Below are 11580 nucleotides of genomic sequence, written 5' to 3'. Positions count from 1 at the left end.
TAAATCGAAAAAAGATTTTTTTTATTTGATATGATATATATTCAAATTTAAATGATAGTAACATATATATGGTATATGTTAATATTAATATTTATTAGATGATGCTTTTTGCTCATATTTTTTTATCATTTGTATCTGTTATAGCAAAAAGTCTAAATAGTGATAACAAAATTTTCACTGTGGAAATAATGGTTTAAATAATTTATAATATTTTAAAAAATTAAGTTGTCAATAATTTTTCAAATCTTTTGTCAAAAAAATGTTCAAAGTAAATTTCAAAATTACGATATTTATGTATTTTATATGGCATATAATTTAATTTAAAATGATACATATATTTATATATCTTTTATTTTTGATACTTATTAATGAGACTTTCAACTTATATTATTTTTCAATTATTTGTATCATGTCATAACAAAAGTTTTAAATCATAGATCACAAAATTTGAATGTGAAACTTGTAACAGTTTTAGTAATTTATACTCGTTTTAAAAATTCAAAATATAATATAAAAATTTTTTTAATTTTATTATATGGTTACTATGATTGTTTAATTTATTTTAATAGCTTCTAATTAAACAAATATAATTATAATATACACTTATTTTATCAAATCTTTATTATTCAAAATCATTAATTGTCATATATACTTTAGCTACATTAGGCAATTCCGTAATTTTATTTAAGAAAATAATGAATCACATTAATAATATATTTATTGTGGCTTAATAAAAATCTTTTATATATTTAAATGGACCAACCTATTTCTCTAAAGATTCTAAGAATCATTCTAGTGATGACACGTGATTACAAAAAAATGTTGCAATGCTTTTCAAATAATATATAGAGGATTGTGTTATTGACTTATTATTATTGTGAATGTGAACCCAGTCAAAATAGGTGTAGAAAGTGTGATAGAGAGAATAGATAAAAAAACAAAAGTGTGATAAGAAATTAAAAGCCGACAAAAGAAAAAGATGAAATAGAAATTAACTTAAAAGTTACAGGAAGAGAGAGAAAGTGTCGAGAGAGAAAGTGTCGTCGCCCCCGACGTCCGGTGGCGCGCGTCCGCGCGCGTGCCGGCGTCGGTGGCTCTATTTTTTCCGGTCAAGTCAAGGATTTCCGATGTGGTTTTCGATCTACCGACCCCCCCCGATATGCTGACGGCTCTGGGTGAGGGTATCGCGCCAAGAAGGGATCGGCGCGTACGGTCTTCCCGACGGCGGCGATGCTGTTTTCTCTGGAGTCGGGGTGAGGGGTGAAGAACGGTTAATCGAAGCGGCAGACGGCTCATGAGTTCAGGTTTAGATCCCGGGGAGTAGAGGCTCTCTCAGCTCTACGACCGCCGGCCTTTGTTTCTGGGAGACGGTGGCTCTGTTAGCACCGTCATCGCCGGCTCCTGCTTCCGGAAGGCGGTAACTCAGTTAGTACCGCTCTTCTCGGCTTTGTTTTTTTCTTGTCGTTTCAGTCTCTCTAGTTTGTCTCTGCTTTTCTTTCTCGGTGTAGTCAGATAATCAAAGCTTCATATTTCTTCCGCCTCTTGATCTCTCACCTGAAACGACTCGGTATGTCGGTGGTGGTTTGGTCAATGGTAGACGGTTCTGATGAGTCTACGCTGATCGTGTTTGGTGAGTGTTTGGCCCGGTCGTCATGGGATTCGGATGAGAGCGCGATGGAATGATGCTCTCCGATGTTTGTCCCCATGCGACATGGCGTTTGTGCGGTGGCAAGTTGAGGCTTGGGTGGCGCCGTCGACGTTCGGTGAGGCGCGGTAATTAGGGTTCCCTACCCTTGGTTTGGGTATGGGCTTAAGGTCCAGGTTGTTTAGGCTAAGGGTTTTTCTTCTTGGTGTTAGTTGGCCCGGTTTGTTTTGGGCCCGTTTGTAGTTCGGGTTTGTTTGGGCCTTGCCCTTTTCAATGAAAATGAAAACATTATGACGGAAAAAAAAAAAGAAGATAGAAATTAACTAATTTGATTTAATCGAAAAAGGAAAAAGTGGGGACAGTGGGAGGGGGAGCACATGGGACGAGAGAGAAGCTTACTTTTGGAAACTACACAATACCCCTAACTCTCATGTGCCTCTGCTTTTACCCCATAATATTTTTAGATTTACAATATCATCCAAATAATGCCTAAAACGAAGTGGTTAATAAACATTTTTCATTTCAGCATCGCATCGCAGTAAAATTTCAAACTAACAATACTGTAAAATGTTTGTGCAAAAAGAAGCAATACTGAAAAATGTAAACGTTATCATTTTATATGTTAATTTATATATATATATCTAAAATTAAACTAACTAAAATATTTTACTAAACAAAAATTGAGAGTCCATGTTTTTTACTTTTATAGTACGAAAATTCACACAGATGTATCATTTGACAGATTATAGAACCATCAACACTACCATTGTTGATGTTCTTTTAGTTTTACTGGTAGTTGTTTGTTGTAAATATGGTTTTCTATACTCGTTTGTGCTAATTAATCCGGTAAATATGCTGCTAAGTGTTTTACACAAATGTACAGTACTATAGTTTTGATAATTCTAATTAGGATGTCGACAGACGCTGGCTCATGGTTGGTTTAGATGTACGAGCCAGCCTGCTCCAGTCTTCTCTGTTCTCTTCCCCATACCAAATAAAAAAGTTGTATTGTAATCATGTAATTTGACGTGATGTATAAGTGTGGCATAGCTATATCTTTTGACCTTCCATGGTTACAAAAAGCTAAATATTTTCTTTTTAAGCTAAGGAAACGTCGGTCTGAGTAATAAAAGTACACATCTTTAACCTGTACCTGTCTAACCGAAAGGTGCTTTTGATATAGAAAACAAGAAAAACAGAGAAAGGTACTTTTGTTTTGAACCGGAGCAGGCCCATGTTTGGTAAGACTGGGCTATCTGGGCCATTCAAATTTCTTAAGACCCGGCTATCCGGCCCATTAATACTAGTTTATCAACCCCAAATATAAACTCGTTGAAAACAAGAAACGTCAAGAGTTAGTTCAAAGACTCTTAAAATGGAGAAAAAAGCAGTTTACAACTTTCAGATCATATGATTATGTAACTCAAAATCACAATGATTAGCAAGTTAATCGAATACTCTTATACCTCATTACATTTTGGTTTAAGGCATAGACCAAATTAAACATGCATATAACACTCTTAACGTCAATGGCAATAAATACACTTGCGGCTCAAGAATTGAAGAATACGTGTGTTGTGTTCTGATGACTGTACCTCTGGTTCATCATGATGATGCTGTCAGCTCAAGTCTGGTTGAGGTATTCGGCAGTTGCGTAACTCCCAAAGCAGTGCATAATGGCTACTCTTGCATGATGTTACAACGCTTGTAAGCAACGATGTGGCTCAAGAGCCAATTTAGTCATGAGTTCGATGAGTTTTATTAAAGATGCAAAACATTAAATTTCGATGAAAGCATGTGTTTAGGCGACTATATGCTTCATTTCTGATCTCTTTTTTTCTTCGGTTCAAAATTAGGAAACCTTGATTGATACACTTGCATATTCTGTGCTCTGTGAAGAACATGTCTAGGAGCAATCGGTGGGTGAAGAAGACAATCGACTCGCTCAAATGGCTTCTGTAGTGTATTAAGATCTCATTGTGAAAAGTTAAATGTTTGTGTCAAGAGAGACAAATGATTGGTCACTTGTACTTGTTGATAGTGATTTGACACTGGACAATGTAACGACAAGAATTCACATTACTAGCATATAATAAAATTACTTATTGTCGGGGGTAGGTCAGGGCATTCGAACCGGAATCGGCCAGAATAACCGGAACAACTCACAATTGTTATTATATAAATTGATCGGGTTTTGCAAACTTTAACATACACTTTATTAATTATTATTAATTTTTTAAAAATCAACTTGCTATAAAAATATACATATTTTCTAACAAAAATAACAATTCACTTCTATTTTTGTCCGCTAAAACATAGCAACATTCATATACATAAGAAGAATGTTACATTTCTCTTGATTTACAGAGAAATACTATATTTTCTTCTATAAATGTTGGATAGTATAAAATTTATCTATTTCAAACAAAACATTGGAGTGTAATTCACATTTATTTGAATATGTTCCACTAAAATATAGAACTGTTATATTTCTTTCTATTTATATAAAATATTATATTATTTTATATAAATGGTGGATAATATAATACCCATATTTTTTGGTGAACGCCAAAACCATCGACTGCAATAAAAAATTATAGGTACAACGAAAGCAAATTTGACCGAGCGGAGAATTAAAATAATCGCTAGTAAACCGCTGAAAATAAAATTTGGGAACCAGTTGACGCTGAAAAAATCATCGTTTCTTTCACCTCTCGCAATCAACCACAAGTCAAGAAAAGCAAGCTGATGTTGTTTCATGAATGCATGCTGGGATGTGTTTTGCCGTGGTGATAGTTCAAATTTTCTGCCGCAACCACTGGTTTTGGCGTTCACCAAAAAAAAACAAGGGTAATATTTATCTATTTTAAAAAATATTCGAAAGAAACTCACATTTATTTTATAAATTTTCGATTTCTAAAAAAAGTGGATTGGTATGATCTTATCTTTGTTCTCAGAAAACTTTAGATTTTTTTTTGTTTAAATCTAAATAAAATTTTAACAAATCACGGATTTTATTATGTTTTTAATTTAAGAAAAGAAAAGAAAGTCAAAAGAGCTATTAAAAGGGTGAAAAAACCATCCAAAATCTCTCAAATGTCACCTGAAAAAAAGTAAAAAAAATAAACAAAACGCTGCCCGAAACTCATGCCCGAACTGCCCGACTCCTTCCAAAGTAGTAATCCCCCCTCTCTCTCGATTCTATTTTTTTTTCTTCTCGTTGATAAAAAAAAAAACTCTCTCTCTCTCTTCTCTCTCTTTCTCTCGCTCGCTGGATCGAAAAAAAAAAAAAAAAATCAAAGGCGGCTTTCGATTCGCGTTCTTCGGTCTCCGCCTCTCAACGGATTAATCGTTCTTCTCGTGGTTAGATATTCGCGGATCAGGTACTTGAATTTAAAAAAAGGAATCGTAATCGTATCTTCTTCTTCTTCGATTAATTAGGGTTTTCAATCGAATCGAATTGTGTATTTTGAAAAAGGGGAAAAAAAAATGAGAGACGTCGTCTATGCATGGGAGGGGGCTTTCTGAGGATAGGAAGAAAGGTCATCGTCGGCTTATGTTTAGACCTCCTTCGCGTCTAATTTCAAGCTTGGAGGCTTCTGGTGGTTCTTCCTCTCTATCTCTCTCTTCACCTTCTTCCTTCTCTAAGGTAATCAATTCTCCCTTTTCCAACTTGATTGCTTGAAGATTGGTTCAATTGGATTAAAGTCGAGATTTTTTTGATGTTTTCGGATTTGATTGGTTCAATTGGATTTAAAGTTTTGATTTTGATGATGGTTATTGCAGGACGGGAGGAGGATTAGTGTTGGTGACTGTGCTCTGTTTAAGCCGCCTCAGGATTGTCCACCGTTCATTGGTTTGATCCGTTTGCTCGTTCCGGAACGAGAAGGAGGAGGCAGCTTTAAGGTTCGTGTGAATTGGCTGTACCGACCCGGTGAGTTGAAGCTTGGGAAGGGCGTCCTTTTGGAGGCTCAGCCTAACGAGATCTTTTATTCCTTTCACGAGGATGAGATACCTGCTGCGTCTTTGCTTCATCCGTGTAAAGTTACCTTTCTTCCCAAAGGCGTTGAACTCGCATCTGGAATCTCTTCGTTTGTTTGCTGGAGGGTTTATGATGTTATGAATGAGTCTATTTGGTGGCTCACTGATCAAGATTATATCGATGTGAGTGAGATCGTAATCATTATTATCCAATTGTTGTTCTCTTCTGTTTCTTCTCTGGTTTTGACAACCCTTTTTTTTGTTTCTTTGTGCAGGAACGTCAACAAGAAGTAGATAACTTATTGCGTAAGACTCGTTCCAAGATGACATTACAGCAGGGTGGTCGTTCTCCTAAGTCAACGAATAGTCCGACAACATCTCAAGCGAAAACGGGAACAGAAGGTATGCAGAACAGCAGCTCTTCTTCTTCACAGGGTAAAGGAAGGAAGAGAGAGCGTGGTGATCAGGGTTCTGAATCTGTGAAAAGAGAACGCCCAAGTCGGATTGATGATGGTGGTTCTGGTTTTGTAAGAACAGAAAGCAGTTTGAAATCTGAGATTGCAAAAATTACTGAGAGAGGGAGGCTAGTGGATTCTGAAGGGGTTGAGAAATTGGTACAGCTCATGCTGCCTGAGAAGAATGAGAAGAAAACAGATTTGATTGGGCGGTCCATTCTTGCAAGCGTTGTAGCAGCAACAGACAAGTTTGATTGCCTCAGTCGTTTTGTCCAGCTGAGGGGATTACCTGTTTTTGATGAGTGGCTACAGGAAGTTCATAAAGGGAAAATTGGGGATGGGAGCAGTCCCAAAGACAATGGTAGATCAGTGGACGATTTTCTTTTGATCTTGCTGCGTGCTCTTGATAAGCTGCCTGTGAATCTCAATGCTCTTCAGACTTGCAACATTGGAAAGTCTGTTAACCATTTGCGATCACATAAGAACTCGGAAATCGGGAAAAAGGCAAGGAGCTTGGTTGATACATGGAAGAAACGTGTTGAGGCAGAAATGGATGCCAAGTCGGGATCTAATCAGGGTGCATCTTGGCCTGGAAGATATCGTCAGTCTGAAGTTTCTCATGGCGGTAGACATTCAGGTGTATCTGCTGATGCAGCCAGGGCATCAGCATCTCATCAACATCCATCTAAGTCCGTGTCTGTCATAATACCGTCAGATAACAACATGAAGTCTGCAACCACATCTCCAAGTTCTACTAGATCAGCACCATCACTTGGAACAGGTGTAGCTGTCGTTAATGATGGGCAACAAAGAGATACTGGTGCAGTCCATAGGGAAGTTGGGCTGAGCAGGAGCTTCTCATCACAAAGAACAGCAACTGAAAAGACTCCTGACATACCTATGGCTGAAGGTTGCAGTAACAAGTTAATTGTTAAGCTGCCAAAACGTGGTCGCAGTCCGGCACAGAGTTTTAGTGGAGGTTCCTTTGAGGATCATGCAGCTGGTAGTAGCAGGGCTCCATCACCTGTTCCTTCAGAGAACAATGATACAAATCGACCTAATTTTAGCCTTGATGGGTCTAGTAAAATAGAAGATATTATCAAACCCACGTCTCCTACCTTAGGAGATGTTGTGAAAACTGGAAAAGGGGATAGTGGATCACACAGCTCAATGAATGCCTTGATTGAAAGTTGTGTCAGGGACTCTGAGGCAAATGCATGTGAGGCTGGTGTGGATGACGTTGGAATGAATCTTCTAGCTTCTGCTGCTGCTGATGAAATTTCCAAATCCCCTGTTGCATCACCCGCGGTATCCCTGGTTTCAGATTCCTTGATGAATGATATTTCAGAGAACCATACAACAGGCTTGCCTAACGAGCAAGCTGAAGCTCTTGCCAAGGATCCCACCATTGTTGAACATGTCGGTAGTAGTGGCGAGCAGTTGGCCTCTGTAGTGAATGTGAATGATTCTAAGCCCTCTGATTCAGAAATGGAAGAGTTGCAAAGATTGGTGGATCAGTGCCTAGAAAGCAATGAAAATTCAGATGATGTTGCCCCAACCGCTGGGCACACATCAGGCATTAGGGGAAACATTTCTGATGATGGTGATAGTCGGGTAGTTGCTGACGTAAAGACTGAAGAGATATCAGAGACAGATGGAGTGGCAGATACAGTGATGAGGACAGGAAACTCTGCCTTACGTAAATGTAAAACCGTTGGCAAAAGTCAAAATGAGGATTCTTTGACTGCTGAAGATTCACATTTGGAGGCTGCTGGTGGTGCTCAGGTGGAAGATAAACCAAAGGTGATATTAAGTTCTGAGCTAGTTAATAAAATGGGTGAAGTGGTTTCAGTTTTGTCAGAGTTTGCCAAGGATAGGAGTACTGAAAATGTTGATAGATCGATGCCAGAGAAATTGTCTGATGATAATGATTGTGGTGGAACAGCTAACGATCGAAAGGCTGCTTGTACATCAGTGGAAACTTCTGCGCCAGCTGAATGTAAAGCCATCGTATTATGTCCCAAAGTAGAATCCTTGGTTGTTGCAAATTCACACTCTGATAACAAGGAAGAGCATAAACCCCCGGTAGTCTTGAGTTCTGAGTTGGATAAAGAAACGGCTGAAGATGTAACTGTTTCGTCCGAGCTCCCCAAGGGCATAGCTGCAGAAAAGATGGACGTGGGGATTAATCATGTGAACCAGACAGATAAACAGAGCAAGCCTGTGACAGCGCATCTGTACTCATCTTTAACTAACGGTGAAGTTGAGCATGTAGAGGCGTCTCTAAAGAGTGCTGAAGTCGGAAAACGGTGCGCCACGACAACATGTGATGATGGGGATGAAGCCGAGGAATGTACCTCTGTTGCCAAAGATGTTCCTTCAGTTCAGCTTCAGCTTCAGCTTCAGCAGGGTCAGAGCTAGAAGCCAGAGTTGAATTTGATCTAAATGAAGGTTTCAGTGGGGATGATACACGAGATGGGAATTCAAATAACTTCTCTGGATCATTATCTTTAACACCTACTCCTTTACAGCCCAGTCTACTTCCTGCATCCGTTACAGTTGCTGCTGCTGCAAAAGGTGCATTTGTTCCGCCTGATGATCTGTTGAGAAATAAAGCAACTGTTGGCTGGAGAGGATCTGCTGCCACTAGTGCCTTCCGGCCACCTGAGCCAAGAAAAGTCCAAGAGGTGCCACTAAACATGAATAATGTGGCTTCCTGTGATGCTTCGACAACTGCTGGCAAGCAAACAAAGACATTCTTCGACTTCGACCTAAATGTACCGGATGAAAGAGTTCTTGAAGAGCTGTCTTCCCAAAGATTTGCCAATCCCTCTGGTGTACTGGATCTTGATCTAAACAGACTTGATGATCCAGCCGATATGAATAATCATACAGTAAGCAGTGGTCATCGGGTGAATTCAACTTTTCAACAGACAAACTTATCTTCTGGTGGTAGTAGGGATTTTGATTTAAACGATGGACCTGCTGTTGATGATGTTAACGTTGTGAGTCATCTCTGGGTTTTAGTCAAAATTCCCGAAGTGCACAGCCAATGATCAGTGGAATAAGGCCTGGCTTCTCATCTTGGTTTCCTGCTGTTAACAATTATTCAGCAATGAGCATTCCTCAAGTCTTGCCTGAACGTGGCAATGGACCGCAGAGAATGGTTGGTCCAACATCTGAAGTTTCATCATATACACCTGATATGTACAGAGGCCCTGTTTTACTGTCTTCTCCAGCAGTTTCATTCCCACCATCAGCATTTCAGTATCCTGGGTTTCCTTTTGGTTCCAGCTTTCCTCTTTCCTCAGCAAATTTTTCAGGTGCTTCAACACCATACATGGACTCTTCATCAAGTGGCAGGCTATGCTTCCCTCCTGTCAACTCTCAAATATTGGGTCCAGGAGTTGCCATCCCTTCTAACTACCCAAGGCCTTATGTCGTTAATCTCCCAAACAGCAATGGTGGAGTTTCGGACAGCAACAATGCAAAATGGTTGAGATCTGGTCTTGACTTGAACTCTGGACCAGGAGGGCATGAAACTGATGGCAGAGATGAAGCAGCACTTGTACAAAGACAGCTATCTTCCTCTGGTTCTTTACCCTTGAAAGATGAAGCAAGAATGTATCAAATGTTTGGTGGTACTCTCAAGAGGAAGGAACCAGACAGTGGTGGATGGGATGGATACAAGCAACCCTCTTGGCAATAACAAACCTCAGAATCTCTTTGTAGGCCGTTGCACTAAGCATGTAAGCATATTTTTACTCTCTTCTTTCAGCTCTAGCATCTTCTGTTTCTTTCTTTATATTATCTCTCGCTGACTGTGTTCTAATTCATCTTTGTTGGCTCTTAGGTACTCTTGAAGATAAAAGCAGACGCTAACTTAGTTCCTTATCTCTTTTAGAGATGCAAGCGAGTGTTTAGTTTATGTTTTTTTTTCTCTTTTTTTTTGGAGCTCTGCTGTAAAAGAAAAAATGATGGTCATTGTTGGTATGAGACTGGTAAAATCTGACATGGTTTGTGTATTATATAGTCAGCAGCAACTCTTTTGTAGATTTTTTTACTTGTGGTTAGTTATGGTTGAATCCACATTTCAGAACTTTTAGTCTCTGTTATAACAAAATGGCTCATATATTGCAATAACAGGTAGTAACTGATTGTACCATCTGCTAACTCACAACCCACATGTGTACATAGTTCCTCCAAAAATCTCTCTCTCCCCTGCGGTTTTCCCTTGGTGGTTGAAAGCTTGGGATTCAAGAGAGGTTTTGCAGAGGAAGAAAATGATTACTGTGCTGCAGAAGCCATGTAACAACCAAAGGGGAGATTTTGTACCACTTCCTGGTACAATATAGGGAACAGTTACAGCAAACAAAGCAAGACTTTGGGTTAAGAAACTCCACTATACAGCAAACTACGCAGCTCTTTTTGATTTGAATGTTTCATTATACCTTGAGACAAAACCGTGCAAATGGTTGTTCTGAGATTCCTTAAAGAACCTGCATTGCTTCCACTCCACTGATCCCAAGCATTCCAACATCATTTGCACCATCTCCAATTGCCAGTTTTGACTGGTCTTGTCACCTATGCAATTATGGAACCTTCAAGTAGCTAACATTACCGTCTCAAAATCTTGAGATGTTCTACATATTCTGTGCCTTGTGAAGAACATGTTTAGGAGCAATCGGTGAGTGAAGAAGCCAAATGTCACTGGAAGCTACTCAAATAGCTTCCGAGTCTCATTGTACAAAAAGTTAATGTCTGTGTCAAAGAGAGACAATGATTGACTTGTACTTTGATGACAGTGATTTGACACTGTACAATGTAACCAAAAGATCCTCGCATAAAAATCATAACCAAACATAACTTGTTGTGGAGGGTAGGTCACCACATTCAAACCGTAATCAGCCAGAATAAACTGGATCAAATCACAAAATTATTATATAAACTGATCGGTTTTGTAAACTTGTGGAAACAACTTATTCATGCTTATAATTTTAGTTTGCTTGCTATATAGATAATCTCTCTTCTAGTTTTTTTCCACTAAAAATAGAATTTTTCAAATACATAGGAATTTTACTCCATTTTTTTACGACACTTATTTTATAAGATAAGTATTAGTCATGGCTGATACGTTCCAAAGAGACTCTCTCTCAGACCAGATCTGATCTACATGGAAAAAAGAAAATTTCAATATTTCTTATCTTCTTGGCAAGAGAATGTGCACATATCTAAAGATACAGAAAATGAAGATTTTACTCCAATATGTTATATTTTTTTTTCTATTTTTAGATGAATGTTATATTTTCTTCTATAAATATTAGATAATACTTCCCAGTTTCTTAAAAAGTGTGTTTAGAGTTTTATTTTTATTTCAAAAAGTGTGTCGTTTTTTATTTTCAATACAAAATTTAAATAAATGTTCATTTTTAACCTTATTGTATTAGTGTATTAAATAAATAAAAAAGTGTGTCAACGGATAAAATAGAGTTTCTAATT

At 38.3% G+C, this 11580-nt stretch overlaps 1 pseudogene; it reads left to right on the top strand.

Annotated features, from left to right (window-relative positions):
- The first annotated feature begins 4866 nt into the window (after positions 1-4866).
- LOC106366169 lies at positions 4867-10186 on the top strand (annotated as a pseudogene).
- The last annotated feature ends 1394 nt before the right edge of the window (positions 10187-11580 follow it).

Source organism: Brassica napus, chromosome A9 (genome assembly GCF_020379485.1).
Source record: "Brassica napus cultivar Da-Ae chromosome A9, Da-Ae, whole genome shotgun sequence".
Classification (NCBI taxonomy): Eukaryota; Viridiplantae; Streptophyta; class Magnoliopsida; order Brassicales; family Brassicaceae; genus Brassica; species Brassica napus.
This window is presented reverse-complemented; position numbering and strand designations above follow the sequence as displayed.